This window comes from Platalea leucorodia (assembly GCF_965183815.1).
Source record: "Platalea leucorodia genome assembly, chromosome: 3".
NCBI lineage: Eukaryota > Metazoa > Chordata > Aves > Pelecaniformes > Threskiornithidae > Platalea > Platalea leucorodia.
In genome coordinates, this window is record NC_138825.1 from 122115041 (window position 1) to 122135875 (window position 20835).

General features: G+C 41.2%; 2 protein-coding genes across 3 annotated transcripts in view; one reads left to right on the forward strand and one right to left on the reverse strand.

Annotated features, from left to right (window-relative positions):
* Positions 1-20835, reverse strand: part of RUNX2 (RUNX family transcription factor 2) — a gene marked incomplete at both ends in the record, with an annotated part of 222061 nt that overhangs the window by 162778 nt on the left and 38448 nt on the right. The window lies entirely within an intron of this gene.
* Positions 15824-20835, forward strand: part of SUPT3H (SPT3 homolog, SAGA and STAGA complex component) — a 282918-nt gene continuing 277906 nt past the window's right edge. Inside the window, exon 1 of the mRNA XM_082307715.1 lies at positions 15824-16075. The gene's annotated coding sequence lies outside the window, so the exon portion shown is untranslated. The remainder of the gene's footprint in view (positions 16076-20835) is intronic.

Sequence of the window (20835 nt, forward strand, 5' to 3'; positions counted from 1 at the left end):
ACGCCGCAAACCCCTCCTGAGCTCGCCCCGCTCCTCCGGCAACCATAGGGATCTGCTTTTCCCCAAAAGTGGCCGCAGGCATTTCCAAAGGACAGTTACTCCTCGCCTAGAAGGGCTAGCATATTCAGAAGCTCTGGTTTGCTACAGTTGCAATACAGAAAATACATTTTTCCATAATTATTTTGGTAAAATGATTATGACCACAGGTTCTTTCGGCTTTTCCCCCCCTTTAGCTGGAGGGGAAAACATTCCATCAGAGCCATTCCAAAGGTGCTAGAAAGACGGCAAGAGGTTGTCTTATGTCCAAATACTATATAAGCCTGACAATCATGATTTATTTTATTTCAAACAAGAAGATACACTTCCACTTTTAATTAGTCACACTAAAAGTTTTACAGTCGCCTCTCTTCCTACTAAAATAAAATAAAAAGTTAATTAGGATAAACTAAAATAAGTTATTGGAAGCTACCAGTGTAAGGTCACTTAAAATAGTCCATGGTTATTTATAATGTCGAAATAAAATTTTCCACTGAACGCCCTAACGAAGTTTCAGGTATCTGGCACAGCTGATTTTCAGTCTCCGTGCAAAAATATCTTTCTGCTGAACATTTACACGTTTCACAGGAACTTACTACAGCCTGGAACGGATCACAGCTCAGAGCACTAGAATTTTATTTAAATGGTTATGGACAAATTAATAAAAGTACCAGTAATGTTTATGGACCTGCATAAAAGCTGGATGGGATTTTTCAGAAATAGTAATTTATGTTATGATGTATATAATCTGGAACTTTGGCATGGGTTTGGCTGAAATGGAGAGCAACCCTGCTGCTCGGCTTTCCTCGGGTCTTATTTCAGAACTTCTCAGAATTTTAGCACTGGTTGCAAAATGGGTCATATTTTAAGATGTTAGAGAATTGTAGGAGGTTAGGGAAAAAATGTGCTTGCACAGCAAATTATGTCCTACCAAACACCTTCAGGTCCACTTTATGAAATACGATTCCCATTAGTACGGCTACGTTTGCTGCAATTTCGATTGTCTTTTAGCTTTTTTACTTTAAACTATGTTATGAATACAGCCATAATTAGATTGCTTTTGGACAAAAAGGTAATGTTTTAAAGAGCACTGGGTTTGTTTACTGTTACATTTATAAAACACGGGCCCAGCACGCTCCTGTTGTAAGCGTCGTATGCTCAGGATGAAAAACAATTGTCAAATTTGAAAGATTTTAACCTGGATGATGTTCCCTAAATAAATAGTTTCAATGCCAGTTTGTGGGGCTGGAGTGTGCTGTAAATACGATGAATACAGAATTTATTTTGAGCTTCTCTATATATGTAAATAGCCTTTGTGAAACGGGAACAAATGAATGGGTTCACTGGGTTTGTTATTGTATTGGGTATTTTTAGTCAGAGCGACTACAGCAATGTCAGCAATTATTACTATAGGTAAGGACTTGCCAATATTCTCTTTCCAAAACCTACCTTCCCAAAGTTTTTTATTCACTCGTGAAAATGTGCATTGAGCCAAAATGTGTGAATTTAAGTAAGCTTAATGCTAGAGAAGGTTTTGCCCAAAGTTCCACTCATTTCAGTAGGGGCAAGATAAGCTCCAGTGTCTCTTGGCAGCGCTTTGCTTTCGCTTTGGTGGTAAATTGACTGTTTGCCCAGCTATTCTTTGCTTTTTCTTAAGTATGACAAATAGCAACTCTAGATTTGCAGGTTATTTGGTCTGTTAAGTAGGCATGTGGTAATGAGTTCTGTAACTACAGCGTTCATGGTCAGACTAGGGACTACTACGGTTTGTTTAACTACTGTTTCCCTGCCCCATTGATTTACAGCCCAGATAAAAGAAGATTCTTTGTGTCCCGACATTAGTCGAAAGCATTTCATATTTCAGCACCATGCACTGGTTTTTAGCGTTTATAGTCCCTGATACAAACATAAGCATAAAGGTTTGAAAGACAGGCTAGAAAATTATTACATAAAAAAATCTTGAGAATATTACTTTTTCCCCCAGTATTTTCAGTAGGAAGCGAGGACCGAGAGCTGCGACTCTTGCGTTCTGTCTCAGGATTTGATGCTGACTCGCTCCGTGACCTCGGACAAGCCTTTTAGCAAGTTTTCCTTCAGTCTAAAATGGGGTACTAACTACTACCGTACACCTTTTGAGATAGAAAAATATGTGTTAAATTCTCAGAAGTCCACAGATGAGCAGGGCTCTGCATCTGTAAAGCGTACCAGTAATACCAGGAGAAAAATTCTAAAGGCTGGTAAGAAACCTGCCGTGTCACTACTGAAAAATGGTCGGCTTTTTCATGGCACGCAGTGAAACGCCCGTTATTTAAACAGCAAAGTAAACAGTTCCTGCTTCTGATTTTTTTTTCCTAAATGATTTATTTTTTGCTTCTCTAATAAGGATGGACTGCAAGCCTAGGTCTCAGTCCTACCGTCGGGTTCTCCCGTTTCCCTCCCTGTCTGCAACCTCTTATGCCCCATTGGAACTGCATGTATTTCAATGAGGTTTAAAGCAGCAAATGACCATGTCATCATTGCGAAGGAAAGAAACGTGGGCCTCCTTGTCATCTTAACAGCGCCCGAAAGAGAAAGTATGGCCTGTGTTTTCTGGCAGTAAAAACCTGAATGTGTAGTACGATTAAAAAAACGTTTGCCCTTCTTCAAGTAGATTATATTTTTCTTTTTTTTTTGCCTGCAACATGCAAGCTAAAAATTAACTGTAGAAAGTTGTTACGGTCCTCATGGTTAGGAACAAACTGTTTTTTTCATGGTAAGATTGACTTTGTCCCTTTCCATTAATCCTCTTCCCAACTTCTGTGTAACTGATTTCAGAATGAGGAAAAAGTAATTTTTTTTTCCTTGAATGATTTCAGATAAAATCAGCACGTTGTTTTAGAGCTATAAAGGCTAAAATATGAGAGCTTAAATTTTCTTTTTTTTTTTTTTTTTTCCCTTCTTTCAGCATATATAAAACCAGCATGAGCCAGAAACTTCACGGTTATTTTTTCTGTTGACCTCAATGAAAACTGGTTCCTTGACTAACTGTGGGGAAAGTGGGTGGTAGAACTGTTTGTAATTAAAAAGGGTTTATACATTTGGAACCTTGCAGAGTCCCTAAATTTTGCATGCTGCTTTTTAAGAGACTAATGAAGTGCACTCTGGCCAGATACAAGCTCCATAAAGCTCACACAGAAGATACTACAAGATGTAAGTCAGTCTCGAGCGGGAGAGGTTGTTTTTAATGCGCCCAACCACAAGCGCGCCACCAGCTTCTTGCGTTTACTGTCTCAGTGTTGCAATGGCGAGGGTTCCCGTTGTAAATCTCTTCTCAATAGCATGAACGGTAGAAATAATTTTTAGGCAGATTCTTTGTTAATAACATGAATCTTGAAGCTGGAGCAATAGCAAAACACCAAATAGTGATAGACTTGTTCTAAAGAGGCTGAAAACATACAACATTGAGAGAGGTGGTGCAGTCTACTGGAGTGTAATAGAAGAAGAAAGCATATGGTAATGGCAAACGTAGAGTAAACATCATGGCCACAGCAAACCACCTCTTTGAGGAACTATAAAAATTAGTCTATTTTTGCTCTTTCTTTCCTGAAAATTCACTCAAATGAGGAACTAAGCACAGTCAGGCCAGACCAGAGGATCAAGAACATAATCATATTTACAGTATGACATAATGTAATCCTGAAAATGCTGAGCATCCTGGTCACATTTTAGCATAATATATGTGCGCCCCAAATTAGGTGCGGTCTTAAGACCTCGAATGTGTGCAGCATAACACGGGATCAGTCCCTGAGTCGACAGTTGTGGAATTGGCAGCCAAGTCACAGGAGACAACAACATCAGTCCAGAAACAAGCCATAAGAGCAGACGACAAGACATTAGACATCACAGGAATGATTCCCTCTAGTAATAAAAGACAAAGATCTGGCAGCAAAAATGTTATAGGTGAAGCTGCCAGCAGTATCTGCAGTTAAGCTTGTCTACCACTTTCCAGTATAAGACCTTGTTTTCACTCACATAACGTTGCCAATTTTTAACTGTTCAGGATGAGCTTTTCAATCCTCAGTCTGCCTCAAGCTGAATTTTTTGGAAACTTCCAGCAGAAATACTTCTGCTGCTTCTAAGGTCGGCATTAAGAGAAAACACATTGGTGCACAACAGTTTAACATTTCTTAGAATCATCCCAATATCTATTTCAGAGCCGGGATGGATAGTTTTACTAAGGAGGAGAGGAATAAGGAAGAAAAATCAGATAAGTTCCTTTTGTTGCCCTTGACCAAAAGGATCCACCCGAACTTGGCCGAGTTAGAAGTTGCTGAAAATTGTTGAGGTTTTCCTTGCGCGTGCTCAGTACAGATGGAGTAGTTGGCAGCTCAGTTTTGCAAAGCCTCCGTAGCAGCGCTGGGCTTGCTAGACTGGATTGGATCTGTAGTCAGCCCAGTCTGACAGTAGGCTGCACTAGATGTTTTAGAGGAAAGGATAAGAAACCCTAGACTCAGCAGATAGATATGGGATCTATTCCTCCTTTAAGGTCTCATCCTAGTTAATAGTAGCTTATAAAATATGATCAGAATGACTGTCAGCAGTTCAGTTTTAAATTGTGTCTTTTAGAAGTCTATAATTCAACCATAAAAATTCCTTCCAGGCTGAAATCTGGCTTATACTCTCAGTTCAGAAGTCAAAATTCTCTACAGATTTTTTTAAATAGTCTGTTTTGAAGTGATAGAAAAGAAAAAATAGTCATGTACAAATTCTGGACATTTCTTTCATAATGCACTTCATAATTCAGTTATGATAAGTATGATAAGTTTTAAACTATTTGTTTCAAATGCTGGTCAGGCCCTGGAAGGGACGCAAGTAATTAAAATCTTCACCATTAACACTAGACATTCAAACGTCAATAAGATCCTCTGACCTGGGGATATTAGGAGTGTTATGGTATTAGGAGTTTATGTGATGTAACACCAAAACCTGTCATTCTAGTTTATCTTATAAATATTTAGATAATTTATTAAATGCATACATACTGAAAAGCAAGGGAGAAATCCTTCTGTCCTTTCATGGCAAAACTCATCGGGAAGTCAGTCACTCAAATGTTTTTCTAGCTTAAGCATAAGACGACAGACACAACCTGGAAGTATCCAGGAGGAACAAGTACGAGGTCCTCAGAGGGGGCAAAGCAGATGCAAAACCTTTCTTGGAAGACCACAGCAGCTCCCATGACTACCAAGCTTCCCTTTGTAGTAGAGAAGACAGAGCAGCTCTTCCCATCCTTGGAATGCTTTCAAACACATTGTGCTTGGCACCCTGAGGTTAGCGTGATTTTTGAGCAGATAAAAGCCCGTTACATGAAAAGGCAGATCCCACCCTCTTTCTTTTTTTTTTTTTTTTTTTTTTTTTTCCCCTTGGAAAGGAAGAAAAGCCTTATTCTGTCTGCAGTTCCACTGATTTCAATGGGAGCCTTCACGGAATAAGGTGCTGCTTCACGTAAGAGAAGCAGAGGCAAGCCTTTAGGTAACTTGCTACTTTGGGTTGCTCTCCTTATCCTTTCACATGTCTAAATGCCCCTCTTGCTGAAGAGTATGTAAAGTCTTTCAGCTCTTCGTTTCCACTCCATTTTAAAGAGCTAGAATATTTTGTATTTTTAGGCATGAGAAAACCATCTTCCACTGTTTTTGACAATTGAAGAACATGGACTGAGGGAATCAGAGGAAAGCTCTATTTACTAAACACCACATGCAGATTACCACTGATAGTTTTTCTAAGGAAATTTATGACCTGTGTGGAGTAAATAAACTCCCTTTTTGGTAAAGATTCTGCAAGCCAATCATTCATGCTTGCTTAGAGACATTACTGTTTGTGTTGCTTTTATGTGGAAGGCTACAGTAAAGGGTGATGTTATGTCTAAAATAGACCGTCGGCAGCTCTGGAAAAAAAAAAAAAGCCATTTCTGACATTACTTATCATAAGATTCTTGCTAGATTATGGCACATTCACTCTGGTTCAGGAAAGAAAGAAAGAAAATCATAGGACAATTATAATTCTTGTAACTAATATGTTGTTTTCATGCACGCACTTGCATGCCTAGCTACATTTGCTGGCAAGTTATGGCGTTCTACACATCTGAAATAAACAGAGAGCTCTCAGGATGTTCAAAATGTTTAGTAAGTCTGAAAGCTGTTTGATCTGTATCTCGGCATAAATGAGAACAGGACAGGCAATTTTCTTCTCCTGGCTGCCCATCCTGTACTCCTATCATTACGCTCCTTCCCTGCTCCCCTTCCTCTCCCCATTTTATGCTCTGGATCCAATAGAGACATAACTGTTTAAGGCAACCATGAAAATTAAGTGAGAAGAAGGAACTTCAGTAAGTGTCTGTATATCATGTTTTCAGAAATATTAGTTTTTCATGTACAAGTAACTTGGTGGCTTTCAGTGGTACCCCTCTTGATTTACACTAGTGTGAGAGGCAAACTGGGCTGTTATTACCTGCGAAGTCTGCCCAATTTACTAGATGCATGCAATATGTGTGCTTATTTTCTTTAAACTATCATATGTGAAATTATCAATACAACCTTTAGTAAATACTATTCTAGCTATGAAAGTATTCTGAATTTAAAACAAGTAAGTGCCTTCCTGAGTGACGATGCCACGTCCTTAACTCACCCCACTGTACTGCAGCACGTGCGCCATGTAATGTCACTGGGGCTTTGTCTTCTCTAGAAAAATGATCTGGTTTTGATGAGGGGTGTCAGAAATAGTTTTGCACCCTCAGATCCACTCAAGTAGTAGTAGAAATGGTTGCCTCACTGGTGTGGACAAGGTCAGGTAAGTTCCTTGCTCACCGTAGCAAATCATGCCTGTCAAGGGCTCATGGGACAACTTGCCTGAATAAGGCAAACACGATTTGGCTCAGCGTGTATAGAAGAAGTTGTTACAATAGGCGTTGAACTCGACTGACTTTGGCCACACTGGAAGAGCAGTTGTTTTCAACACTGCTCCAAGATGTGCGGAGAGTGGGCGGGCATTTTGACAGCAGTTGTCAAAAACACATCATTTGTCTGGGGTAGGTGCATACCTACTGAAATATCGATGCTATAAAAGGCCCAATTCAGTAAACCTGGGATAGAGCAAAGCCTGCAGCATCAGCATGGACTGTGACTTTCTGTGCTGACGTACACTTGCAGGATGCCAGACGATGAACAGGATTTTTAATACGTTGTCACTTATCATCTACATAAATATGGTATGCAAGGCCCCAATGCAATTGTCAAAACCGGATGATTCTTAATATTATGCAGTCTAATTTAAAGAAAAGTTGACTTTGACAGAAGAGTTAGTGGAAGAAAATACCCATGTTATAAGCAAGTGATCAATACTCTCATCATGTGAAGCTGATGACATAATGCCTAACGCTGCATCTTGCAGCCCCTTCATATGCTATGTGGTCTTCTGTGCTCTTACGGGAAAAAGCATAAGAAAAAAACCTGTTTTGCCAAACCAGACTGGACCTCTACTGGTATCTCTGCTTCTTAGATGTTTGTTAAGAATTGGCTAGCTCCATGAAAGCATCATGAAAGAAGTGGATTGTAATAGAAGTTTTCTTTTCCTATGGTATTTATTTTTGAAATTCTGCAAAGAATAAGCTAGTATACAAGGAAGTAAACTGAAGCCAAAGTTATTTTCAAGCTGATAAAAGAAGATGCTATTTTGTATGGAAGAACTTCTAGTTGACCTTTGCAATGAATACCATAAAATATTATTTTGGCTGCAAATGGAACAACATTTTTAGAAGGATTAATGTTTAATCTATCTGTCTGTCTGTCTATCTATCTGTGCAGGAGTTTAAAAAGACTGAAGGAAGCTAGCAGCTCACTCTCACTTACAATTGCATCTGTAAAACTTTAAAACTGTGCAAGATCTTCCTCTGCTGTGCTGGATGCCATTAGCATTAGCATATTACCACAGAAGAAGAATCTAAAGTAGACAGTGAACTTCATAAGAAATCTTCCAAAAGCCTTCCATCCCTCAAAAACTTTAATCCCCAACAAGAACCTGACTTTCACAAAACCCACTAAAATATATGAACTGTTCAGTGTGCTCACAGACTTGATAACAGTCAGAGTATTTTTTTGATAATGAGAAAATCCAGAGCTATATTAGATGGGAGAAAGTAATTTCTGAGGAATTTTGAAACCCCAGAGAAATTTCAGAGTGGTCAATCATTGCACTTATACTCAGGGGATTTTTGGTTTTTTTGGCATTGCGTCTTCTTTTTTTTCGGCATTGGTACAGGTTTCTATCAGACTGCGTGTCCTATGGCATTCACACAAGATTGCACGAGTACCATGCAGTCATTCTTTGTCTTTCTTGGTTCTGGATGTTAGGTGAATATAAGCCTTATAAATAAAATGGGCACTCAAGAATCTAGGTATTTCACAAATACTTTGTCACAGAGCGATAAAAAAATATAGCAAGAATAGGGAAAGAATCCCTCTGGATTCAAGAGTTCTGTATCGGCACTCTGTGGCAATTCCCAGTAAAAACGCTTTAGCTGATCCCAGTTGTAATATTGGTTCATTGGAAAGGGTGACTGGATATGTCCTTTGGCTGATCTGAACACATCATTGCCTATAGTTTAAAATCAACATCTTAACTCGTTCATAATTTAAAAATGTATCTAATTCATCAGTCTAAGAGTATTTAAAAATGCTTCTCTATTTTCCGTCATGATGCTAAGTCAAAACTGGCAGAATGGAAATTGAAGAGAAGTAGCAAAGAAATAGAAAAGTATCCTACTCTGTTTCCCAGCTAGAGAAATGATCAAAGCTGCCAGAGGAGCACCTTGTACAAAAGGAAGACTGTCTAGAGAAGAGGTAAGAATATTCTCAGGAGCACTGCTGAAGGCGGTGCTTCTCATTCAAAAGAAAGAAAGACAGAAATGTGTAATTGTACCCTTCCTTTAAAACCAGGTCTTACCGCTCTCCTGTGTGTTACAGATCACATGTTATTTTACACTGGAAGCTTAGTGCTAAAATCTAAAACATAAGGGCCAAGTTCTGCTCTTAGATACACACGCACAACTCCAATGAACTCAAAGAGAGCTGTGTTCATATGTTTAGCAATGGAATTTGGCCCTAAATATTCAAACATTTATTCAGAGGGAAAAAAAAAGCTTCCCTGATACATTTGTATCTCATATCTAATGTACGCAGATTACCACCACTGGGCACCCACGTTAGGGGATGAAAAGTTTCGGGGAACCATAAACTCAGCATTCTACCTGCTCTGCACAGTCAAATAACACAAATTTGTTTCAGGACATTGAGGAAATGAAATCCTTAGCAACCTGTGGCTGATGTTATTTATTCTGCAGTCCAGGAGTAATTTGATGCAAATTCCTGGCACTATTCCTATATTTCAAGAAATTACTGTTTTGAATGGACTGATTCTGGAAACTTTCATTATATTAATATGAAATCCAAAAAGAACTAATGTTCTCTGTTTATATTTCCTCTGCAGAGGAAAGCTCAGTGTTCTGGTTAATTCACACTTATCTTTCAAAGGCTTCTGATAGGAGTCCATAATAACCTAAACACGTCATTTGGAAATGGTTAACCTGAGGATCCCACCTGCTTTCCATGGCAAAATGACCCCAGATGTATTTTTGTTAGGGATACAAAGGATTCAGAAACCTGCAAATTTTCTGCAAGCAACGTAATACTCCAATTTGTATATCTAATATAAGTAAACAATAACTATATATACATGTTCTTTTCCTTGGACAAATGACAGCTGAAGGAGAGCTGGGGGTTCAGACACCGACATTTAGTTATCTACAATGTATATGTTTGCATTTAAGCTAGCTGTTTAAGCTCACATTACACTCAATGGTGATCTAAGGCTCAATTCACATGCCTAAGATTAAGTCTCTAGTGCCATGACAGTTGCCTTGGGCTACCTAAGAAATCGCCATGGGGCTGGCACATATGAGTCGGGACCTACATGAGGTCCTTTACTCTTTGGAAAGGCAGATGGAGGCCAGAAAACATAGCTCAGAGTACTTGACATAGACAATCAAACTCAGGCCTAGTAAATGCAGTCAGTGGCTTCTAGAGAGCAAGCCTAATGACCAAACCTAGGTGTCTGCTTTCGGATGAACTGAATTGGTCTCTTGCCTGCACTGACCATGTTGACTGGGTTTCTACTGACTATAGTGGGAACCTAAATACAGCCCGCATGTAGACACCTAATTTTAGGTGACTGCACCTGAAATTGAAACCTACTCCTGATATCGTAGTTGCCAGAATGTATGCTGTTATTAGAGTAATCACTATGCTTTTGGTTCAGCCAGGGTTAAGCTACTTTGGTTGTGCATTTTGTGCAGTACGGTGATTTCAGTTAAATGGTGGCAGGCGGGAGGGCAAGAGTAATGGGCAACTGTGGTTACATGGGTGATGAATCTCTCTTGATGTTTTGCTTCAGTGAGTTCCTTGAGGTCCATATGGACAATGTGTAGCTAAAGCTGCTACCTGCTCCCTAGCTAGAGGAGTCTCTGGCTACCAGTGTCGGCTCTGTCCCTTGCTTGGGAGAAGTGGAGCTTGGAGCTTTGCCTCCTCTTTCCTGCTCTCATTTTTAGGTGACCAGAACATCTAGCATACTGCCAGGGTGCTCTTTTCAGAGCTGCATGTTTTTTGGGCACAGTCAGCTTTGTAAGAAAGTCTCTACACCAAGACTTAATTTCTGTTGTAAGAGGCTTTTGGCTGGAGCTCTCTGATCACAGAGGTCACCCTCGAATATCTCTGGCTACAGAGGTGCAATGCAGCATGTTGCTAAAATGCCGTGACCATTGTAGGAAGTAGGTAGGAACAAAAGCATGTGCAGATTTGTAAAAGTTCATTAATAACCACAGCCAGCTGGGCCTTCTCTCCAGGTCTTGCGTCAGTGCTAACAAGGTAAGCTAAGAATCATCCAGGACCAAGAAATTCTTCGCTGGTACAAATCACGATGTTGGTTTGCTCTGGTGGTTATCTTGGTTGAGATCAAACCTCAAGCGTTACTTCAGATAATATATACAATTATTAGCATAAGTTTCCTTGACTGTGTGTGGAAATTCCCAACCTCATTTGTGGAAGCCATGGTTTTGAATAGCGTACAACAAACTAGGCTTATTTAAGCTATAGTCTCAGTCAGGGCAGTTGACTGGAGGCAGAAGGAGGAGGTGGCTGGGAAAAGGACCCCTCTAAGTAGTTTTTCTTCAAGTGAATTGACTCTCATCAGTCAGGAACAAACCTCTGCTTTTATCATATTTTCTGTTTCATTTGTACGCCGCTTACTTAAGGGTGTGCCTATGGTGGTGTCTCCTGAGAGGAGTGTTAATACATGCACAAAATGACTATCACAGATTGAAGCTCTTGGTCGCAACTGGATTACACAACACAAACTCCTCTCTTCAAGATCACGATGCTACCTAATTCTGTTTCTCCAGGTCTTTAATTTCCAGGCATTGGAATTGCCTTAAATCCATTTTGGCACAGAGTACATCACTATTTTCATATTGTGCTAGTCTACTCTCCTGCTTTCATCCATATGAGCCAGGAGTGAATAAGAGTTGGCAACTTCATACTCGACTATTATATTGCAGAGTACACTTTAATCAGCACCCTAATAAATAGCACGCCCAATTAATTGGGACATTTGCCAGCAAACCAATTCACTTCCCTACACTTCAGTGGCTGTAAATGATGGATAAATAGCATGCTTGCTGTTGTACGCGAGCGTATTAGCTGTAATTAACAGGTATGGTTTGGTGTTTGCTGGCATGTGTTTCCTCAGCAGCGCTCTGCTCATTTTTGAGCAGGCTCCCTGCTCCAGTGCAGTTGCTAAAAATAAATAAAGGGTAGCTTTCCCTTGCCGTATTAGCGTAAATCTATGTAGTGCTTTTGTATTAAAAAAAAAAAATGTAATCTATCTATTTCTATGTATTATGTTCCTATATGGTTTTGACAATAAAGCTGATATAAGCATGCTTCTGTTTTAATTAGTATAGCAAAGAGGACTTTGCCCTACCATGGAATAATTTATAATAAAGGGAGGGATTTCTGCTGCAGCTTTCTAATGCTACCTTTTTTACCAGGGGTTGCATGGTGGTTTGCTTTAAAGTGGTATTTCCTTGAGGGAGACCCACACAAGTACAATCTATTTTCTGAAACTGGTATATGCTATGATTTACTGTAGGCACGTGACACGTTCTCTTATTTGGACACCCTTTGCCAAAGAATTAAAGAAAATTTAACACAGCAAACCTTTCTAATCCCTGCATTCCTCACAGATTGCTTTAACGGAGACTGAAAAAAATTATTGGAAGTAAATGAATATGAAAAGGGAAATGGTACTGGACAATCTCAACAAGGGATCTTAAAAGCCAGGATGGCTATGGATCAGCAAAGGGTAGAAACATCTGTGTAATTAAAGGAGAACATCACTTGTGGGTTATCTGAAAAGAATTGCCCGTGTTGGCATTTACTTTGGCATGTTGGCAGGAGGAAAAGAAACCGCCCTGTACCACTGCATACGGTTCCTTATTAGTTGTGGCTTCTGCAGAGGCTCCGTCTCTTCTTTGGAGCATGGAGGATTTCTTTCATTACATAATCTGGATACTTTCTTCTTTTAAAAAAATAGATGAATTTTTTTTTTCTCTTGTGTGTGCAAATTCTCTTTGCACCAATGCTTCTATACTGAGGTTATTATGTCAAAGGAATGCAAGCGTCTAGAGTAACAATGGTTCATTTTCCTTTAATGACTTTGTCGACAGGATGGAGACATTTTTGTGGTGTGATGAATTCACTCGGTCTCCCGTTGTGTTTTCTCCACATGCTTTGGAAACTCTCTCCCTCTCTTTCTCTGAGAATTGTGGCCATCCACTCCAGCAAGAGCTTCATTACTTTATATTCATTGTATTTAAATGACACCCCAGTGGTACTGACCTCCTGGGATGATTGATGTAAATTATATGCTGTATAGGGGAAAATAAAATCTTTTTCTGACTTTTTATGTTCTGCAGAGAAATAAAAAGTGAAAACAAATGACAGAGAAAATCAGGCCTATTCAAAGTGAAACTTTGTAAGCATTATGGTTTGAGCAGACTCCAGTTTGCAAAAGTGCTGAGACAGTTTATAATGACCTTACGATCGGAAAGGTGACCTGAAAAGGGAAAATAATTTTGTATGTGCCCTTCTTTGGTTCTGTATAATGCATAAGAAAAACTTCCTTAGTTTTTTTTTCCTGTCTGTGAAGTATAGTAAGAATTCAGACTCGAGCAGGGAGAAGCCACTGCACTTTTGCCAACAATAACGCACAGTACTAGGAGGGACATTGTGCTCCTGTCCTCTTTCCTCCTGTCTTCTAGTAAATTTTTTTGTATAGATTTAAGATTCCATAGCCAGTAAGTATCTGCCTTGCTCAATTACTCTGCCAGGAGTTATCACGTGTAGAAGCAGCAACAGAGGGAATGTTCTTTCATCAGCCCAGCTCATCATCGGGCACTAACTTCAATCACTTCTGAACTGGTAACCTCTCACTGAGGGCAAAAGGGTTTTGCACGGCAACAAAATTTGTCAGAAAATGTTCCGTCAGTGCTTTTTCAGGCACCTGACCAAGTCACACTGCCTCTACTCAAGCTCCTGGAAATTATGTAATTCACATTCGACATGCTCAACCGTATTACCCCAGTAATTCCCTTCTTAAAATTACCATTTGGAATTGGCATAGTAATTTCTCTATTTTCCATGTTTTCCTATTAGTCTGTCCTACCAATTCCAATATATGTAAAGATATGCGCGGTACATATCATAGAAACGTCAGCAATATGCTGCCTTGCCTTCCTCAGTTTAATGTAAGGTTTTGGCAAATTACAGAATTTAGCTAAAAACTTGACTCGCCTCAAGGAAGACTGCAGTACCTTTCATAACTTGACAGAACGCTTTGATTCTCCTTTTGGCCAGGAAAATGCTTATCGACAGCCCTGCTTTGGCTGGGGTTGCCCAGGTGTTTTAAAACGTGTAACAGGGAAGGAATAGACCAGGCCATCCTCCTCGCAGCAATAATTAGACTTTGCTGAGCACGCAAGAATCAGCAGCCCCTTATTCTCCAGGAGATTATCATCTTAGCTGCTTGGTGGTTTGCCCTGTTGCTGTCAGTGCTTGGGCTGGTATCGGCTTTACTTTCATCATTGTAAGCAACAGCAGAAGGGAAAGAGGCTGGCAGCACTCGGCAGCGAGCAGCAGGATCGCCTCGTCTTTCTGAAGCTGATGTGGGAGGTGGGAACGGGAAGGAGGCAACGTGGAGGGGACTGACAGGGTGTTTACATGAAGCAGTAAGAAGGATGAGGAGTGAATGGTAGCCAGAAAAAAAAAAAGTAAGGGTAGCAGAAAGAAGCTAAAGGAAAAAGGCAGAAAGTAAGATGACTTTCAAATAAGCTGATGGCCCCTAGAGCATTAAGAACATTGCAGTGGTTGCCAGAGCTTCCCCCTTCGTCATCCCTCAAAAAAAGAGAAGTAAAATGCTACGATGTACATAAAATCATGAAGTCGCTAAGCTGTCAGTTTCTTAGAATGAATCGTAGTAGAAGTAATATGGATGCTGTTTGGTGTGCAGGCAGGAATTTGAATTAAAGATGGACTGGAAAGGGCAAAGCAAAAGATAGATCGTAACTTTGGAAGTCATACACCCTGCAAAACTTCAAGAAAAGCAAAATTTTTGCACATGTGGTGAAGAAAGCACTAACAGTTACTGCATTTACCTCTATTGGTCACATTTATTCATTCTGGTTTATACCACGGTACAAATCAGCCTGTCTCCTAACAAACCTACGCGTGTACTGGCAGACGAGTGGAATGACCAAACTGAATTCACAAAAACCTGCAATTAGGAGGTGTTGAAGAAAGGAAAGGTTGACAGAAGCAAGGAAAGGTCGGTTAAATGCTCCAGCTCGCCTAGTCGTGCCCTTCCCTATCAACCTGTTGAGCTGACGGGACACGGGAAGAGGAAAGCTGCCATTGCCAGGAAACTGAGGGCAAACACAGGCCCTGCTTATAGGTGGAAGGTATTTAACCACCTCGATGCATTTAACCACCTCGGTATGGTTGAAGTAGTACTACTTGCTATGTTGTAGTAAGGATCCACTGGTATTTCCAAGGGTAAAAATGTACGCGGAGAGCCATTTTCGGCAGTGAGGGGAAGGGGCTGTTCTGTTCTCAGACACCTCCACAGCGCTGTAGCTGCAGAGATGAGGGTGCGCTGGTACCTGCACTGAGGCCACACACCCGCCTAAGCGCACCCCCCCCCCCCCCCCCCCGCTACGGGGGACCCAGCCTCCTCTCCCCAAACCCTTCCCGGGTCTGAGCGCTCGGAGCAGCCCTGAAGCCTCCTATCGCCACCCTCCAGCGATGCCGAAAGCTGAGGGGGGAAGGGACGGCCGCGGCTGCCCGGGCCAGGCAGCACCTGCGGGAGGCGGGCCGGGGAGGGCCGTGCCGCGGCGGGCTGAGGGGAGCTGAGGGGAGCCGGAGGAAGCGGCGGCGGCGGGGAGGAAGCGGCGGCGAGCGCCGCCCCGCCCCGGCTCCACCCCTCGCCCTGGGAGGCCGCGGCTGCCACACAGCAGATGGAGGCGGCGGCGCGCCGCGGCCGGTGTGTGGCGGAACCGGCCCCTCCCCTCCGCGGGCGGCGCCATTTTACCCCCCCTCGCAGCGTGTGAGCCTCAGCGCCGGAGCCGCAGCTGCTGTGGTGGTGGCGGCGGGCGGGGGGGGGGAAGAGAGAGGCCGCCGTTTTTCGTCCCCCTCATTTCTTGCCTCGGTCCAGGCAGCGCTTGGAGGGGAAGGGACGAGGTTGAGTTCCTGCCCCTCGCTTTCCCCTTTCGGATAGGCGCACACGGGGTGGGGGGGCACTGGGCACCACCAAGCCAGGCTGCTCCTTCCTTCCTTCCTCCCCTGCACACCTCAGCCTCCTCATCCATCCACCCATCCATCCATCCCCGGGGGTGAGCCTTTGAGTGAGTCACCAGCGAGGGCACGCAATTAGACAATGTGTTGCTGTTAACTAACTTAGCAAGGCTGCTCGTTTTTGGGGCCTTCAGAAATCTTAACCTCGCGGGTTCCAGTCAGCGAGACCTGTGAAGCGCTGCTTGGCGGGAGGGGGCGGCGGGTGGGGGTGCCGGTGGGCGCGGGGGGCTTCTGCTAACTCCATCCATGTTCGCGGTTTTGCGTTTCGTAGGTCGCGCTGGCCAGATGTGAGCAGCAGCCTGCAAAGCGTAACCGCCGCGGGGGTATGTGGCCAGCAGCCCTGCCAAGGGGCTCCTCCGCATAAGCCACCCGCTCTGGTATCGAAGCCAAGATGCTGGGGAGTGGCCCTGCCTTCAACGCAGGCAGCGATGCTGCCTGGTACCCGGCTGCCAGCTCGCTCCCAGCTCTGCAGCCTCCTAACCATGCAATTTTTGGGTAGAAGTGCTCGACCTGGGGTTACTCGCTGCTTGGAGGTTGCAGCGAGCAGCTTTTGCCATGTTTCGCTCTTGCGTCGGTTTTCTCGTGGCCTGCGGTGTTGTTGCACACAGTGGACCCGGCCTTGTTCGTTTTGTTGTCTTGCAACTAATCTTGAAGGTGTCTATAGAACTTTTTTTTTTTTTTTTTTTTTTTTTGTTGTTGTAGGCTTAAAATTACGTGACGGAGGCCAGGCTTTGGCCTGCAGTGTGCCATGTACTGTTGGGTGTTATTGATTTCTTCTTGTTGCTCTGATGCTGTGAAATGTCAGTAGTTTGTAATTTTTCTCTGGAGGAAGTGGATTTTATTTATTTTGCACAAACAGATGTGGTGGTATATTAATAGCAATCCTGTAATATTCCTTATAGAAATTACTAGTCCTTATAGAAATTACTGGTACATGCTAAAAACCTAGGAATAACAGCTAGTCAAGAAGAATACTTCTCTGTGTAGGCTTTAAGTGATTTTGACACTTACTAACTGTATTTTTATACATCCTATGTACAGATCAACTGCTTATAAGTTCCTAGAAATTCTACAAATAAATGCTTTGCAGCCTATGAATGCAAAGCACAATATACATGCAAAATATTTATTACTGTGTATGTGAAAAGGAGGTAAGAACCTGACGTTGCGGACAACCAAGTTTGCTGTATGGCAGTAGTATTAATGACTTATTGTGTGACATTTGATTTCCTAAGAGTGAATCTGTTCTGAGGTTTGCAGTAGGGTTGGTGATACGCTTAAATTTTCTTTTGAAGGCTTTGATCTGACTCCCATATCGCTCTTTTTCTTGGTACGGGCCTCTCTTTCCCTTTGGCTTAAGGCACTGCACCCTGTGCAGTGCAAACTTACTTGGCAGGTTGCAGCGCACCCTCCCTTTCTCCCTTTTTGCATATCTGTCTTCATTGTTGGCCAGATCCAAGTGGCATGGAAGGCGGTGTCAGTCTTTCTGTTAACTGTAGCGGACTTTGCACAGCCTTGTATTGGCATGTTACTAATATGCAAATTGAATTTTACTTTATTTTGGTTCCTTTTTCTCCTGTGTATTATTGCTGTGTAGATGGGAATGCTGATCTTAAAAGTAGCGTTACCAACTGTAACAGGATTTATTTCTGCTTTTCTGAAAGCCCCATCTCTGTGAGTCTTGTGAAAGTGCAAAAATGTTAGGTTTCATTTAGAAAAAGAAATATTTAGCTGTGATGATTCTGAAGAAAATCTTGAGGTCTAACCAGAATATGCTAAAAAGGCAGGAAGAAAAACTCAGTCATGTCTCTGACAAGTAAACGAGAAATCCTTCTATGCTTTACTGGCATTTTACTTGTGATTTTCAAATACATGGATTTGGGAACATTGCTTAAGGTTTAACAGGATTCAGTAGCCTTTAGATTATTTGCTAAGCCTCTGAGTGTCATAACCAACTGAATTACTCTCATGGGCTCAATTTTGAATAACATAGAATGGAGCTGTCTGAAATTTGATTAGTCAATTAGTAACTTGTCAGCATAAGCAAGTTGTAATTTAGTAAGCTACAAGTGTTTTAAAAATTACTTACATATCATAGTCTAGAGTAACACTGAACACTGTTCATGTTATTGCCGTTCTGATGTGATGCCCTCAAGCAGTGAGACCAGCTAGACAGTGTCTCTCTAGGTCATTATTGCAAGGCTGTTCTAAGGCATGAGGCCAAACTCAAGCAGTGTAATTATACCGTAGAAACTAATTGAGTTGATGCTCTTGTTGTAATTGTGAAATATCCAAATGTGTAGATATACAAAGTATGTAAAGAAAAGGGAAACTAGTTAGGCCTGTGTTCTCATGGAACCAGGCAGGAGTGACTCGATTAAGAACTTATAGAGCTGTTCAGAAAACTGCATGTCAAAGGTACTGAAAACGTTATTGATTAGATCAGTAATCTGTTTCAGATACTTGGCATTCCTAGTGGTTCATGTAATCATTAATTTGAAATAATCTTAGTACGTGTTCATTTGCAAGTTAAAGCAGAATAAATTTCTATTTGTGAATAATCTTTGGCTTTTCTCTACCCCTGTATTTTGCATATGTTTGAAGAAGTATGTTTGATTACAATCAGACATTCACAGAGTCAACTGCAAAGTTTCTAGTTCACACAGCTCCTTAAACTGTCACAGAAGAAGTAACAGTAATGGCAAAAAGAGGCCAAGAGCTTGTACGGAAGAGGGGATTTGGAGCACCTGGGTGTTGGCCTAACTCTTGCTAACGTCTCTCGGGTAAATCATAGGAATTATCAATACAGCTCTCCAATGTTAAGTGCTTTTAAAAATTATGTGCTTAAGTAGCTAAGAAAAATGTGTATGTTCAAGTAAACAAGGATACGTTTTAGCAGAAACCTATTGGACACCATCTGTGACTGTGAGATCTCTGAAAGAGGCTGGTGTCCTGAATGTTACTGACTTACTGTTAGACCTACTTCTTAAGAGCTAATTTTCATGGTTGTAATTTCTATTAAAGCTGTGGCTGTTTGTCCTGTAGTTTCCTTGTGATAGGTGTTGTGCAAATAAGTAACACTGGAGGTAGGCATTTTCTGCTCTATAGGATTTAGACTTATGATGGCAAGCAGTGATTTCAGAAAGGAGAGGAAGAGTTCAACAATAAGAATTGGAGAAAATTCTTATAATCTCAACTATGTATTTGGCTAGTCATTCTTGCTTAGCAATTTTTAATAGGTACATTGATGCCCTAACTTGAGGGCAGCAATGGGTCAAAGTATGAAATTCCTGATATGCCAGAATGTTCAGTTAAGGTCAGGGTGGGACTATATTATGAAATGATTTTAATTGTATTTCAAATAGTGAACTAAACAGAGTTCAGGGTGATGTGAAAGGAGGAGGATTGATGTAATCAGTGTGATGGGTTGGGAAGATAATGCCATCTTGAAAGGAGCTGAGCAGGTAAAGGCAGGTGAAGGTCTAGAGAGATTATACCCAGGAAAGTATAGTTTGCAGCTGATGGTAAGAAGGTAACTTGCTTGTGCTTTAGAGAGAATCCAACTGCATTAGCAAAACCTTAAATTTTAAGTTACTTTAGATGGAACTAAAGGTAGATGGGAACCATGATGACTAATGGATTTGCTTGCTCGCAAATGAGCAGTGAACCATACTGGCAGAACTAACTTGACATGTGCATATTCATATAGAAATGCTTTACTCTTCAGAAAAAGCAAAGTACTGTGTAAGTTGCAGGTTGCGGTCTGTTCGTCTTTGCATGCTGGAGTTAAGTATGTAAGTTCCTAATGATATGAAGCTGTTTTTTATCGCAAGACTTGCAAGCATGCCATGTATTTCCTTCACTGAAAATTGTCAGTGGTTACCTCATGAAGGTCATGGTTGCTAAATTGCAAGCCTGTACAATTATTAAATAATTGGTATGGAAGATTCAGAATACTACTAAAATAATGTGTTTTGAAAAAAAATAATTGCTAGTCCAAACTAATCCGGTTTGGAGCCAGATTCTGGAAGCTACGGAAACTTTGCTATTGGTTACATGTTGTCTGGTCTTTACACTGTTTTGCTAAAGCATTTTTAGGAAGGAAGAAAAAAGTCCTTGGTGCTTAATTTGCAGTGCCATTAACTGCCAAACGTGCCATGGAGTTCTGCAAAAAGTGCTGCGTGTTCAGTTCAGAGGGAGGTGAGCATATATGTTAGATTCATTTTTCCCTGCTTTCTTGGTTAAAAATAAATAAATCACTTCAGGGGAAGGACAGAGCTCTGATTAGACTTCAGTTAGAAACTACCAGAAGTGTTTGTAAACATCTCCAGATGTGGAGTCATACCTCTCATGTAAGATGATGCTGTATGTTTCTCAGTCTCAAATAAAATAGTTACATCTGTGTATTAATATTCTTTCAGTAGTCCAGACCATTCGGTGGTCTGTTTCAGAAGAGGCTTAAATAACTGTCATGTATAACTCATGGATGGACAAATAATAGCTTAAAATATGAGGACATGCAGAGTAATTTTAAGTAAAATACAGTGGTTGTTACGCAGAATAGAGTCAGAAGGTTATGCTTTAGTCTGTAGTTGGTTAGTGACTTCTCTCTCTTACTGACTTTGCAGGGAAAGAATTGTGGTTGTTTACTGCTTTTATTTAAGGTCTTGGTAAAATTAGTGCAGAAAGGTACTTTCTTATGAGATGCAGAAATGAACATTAAGGGTTATTTTATCTCCAGGGATGTGAAACAGGACAGTTTTAAAGATAAAATCAATAAGATGCATTTTATTCTTTGGACCAAAATCTA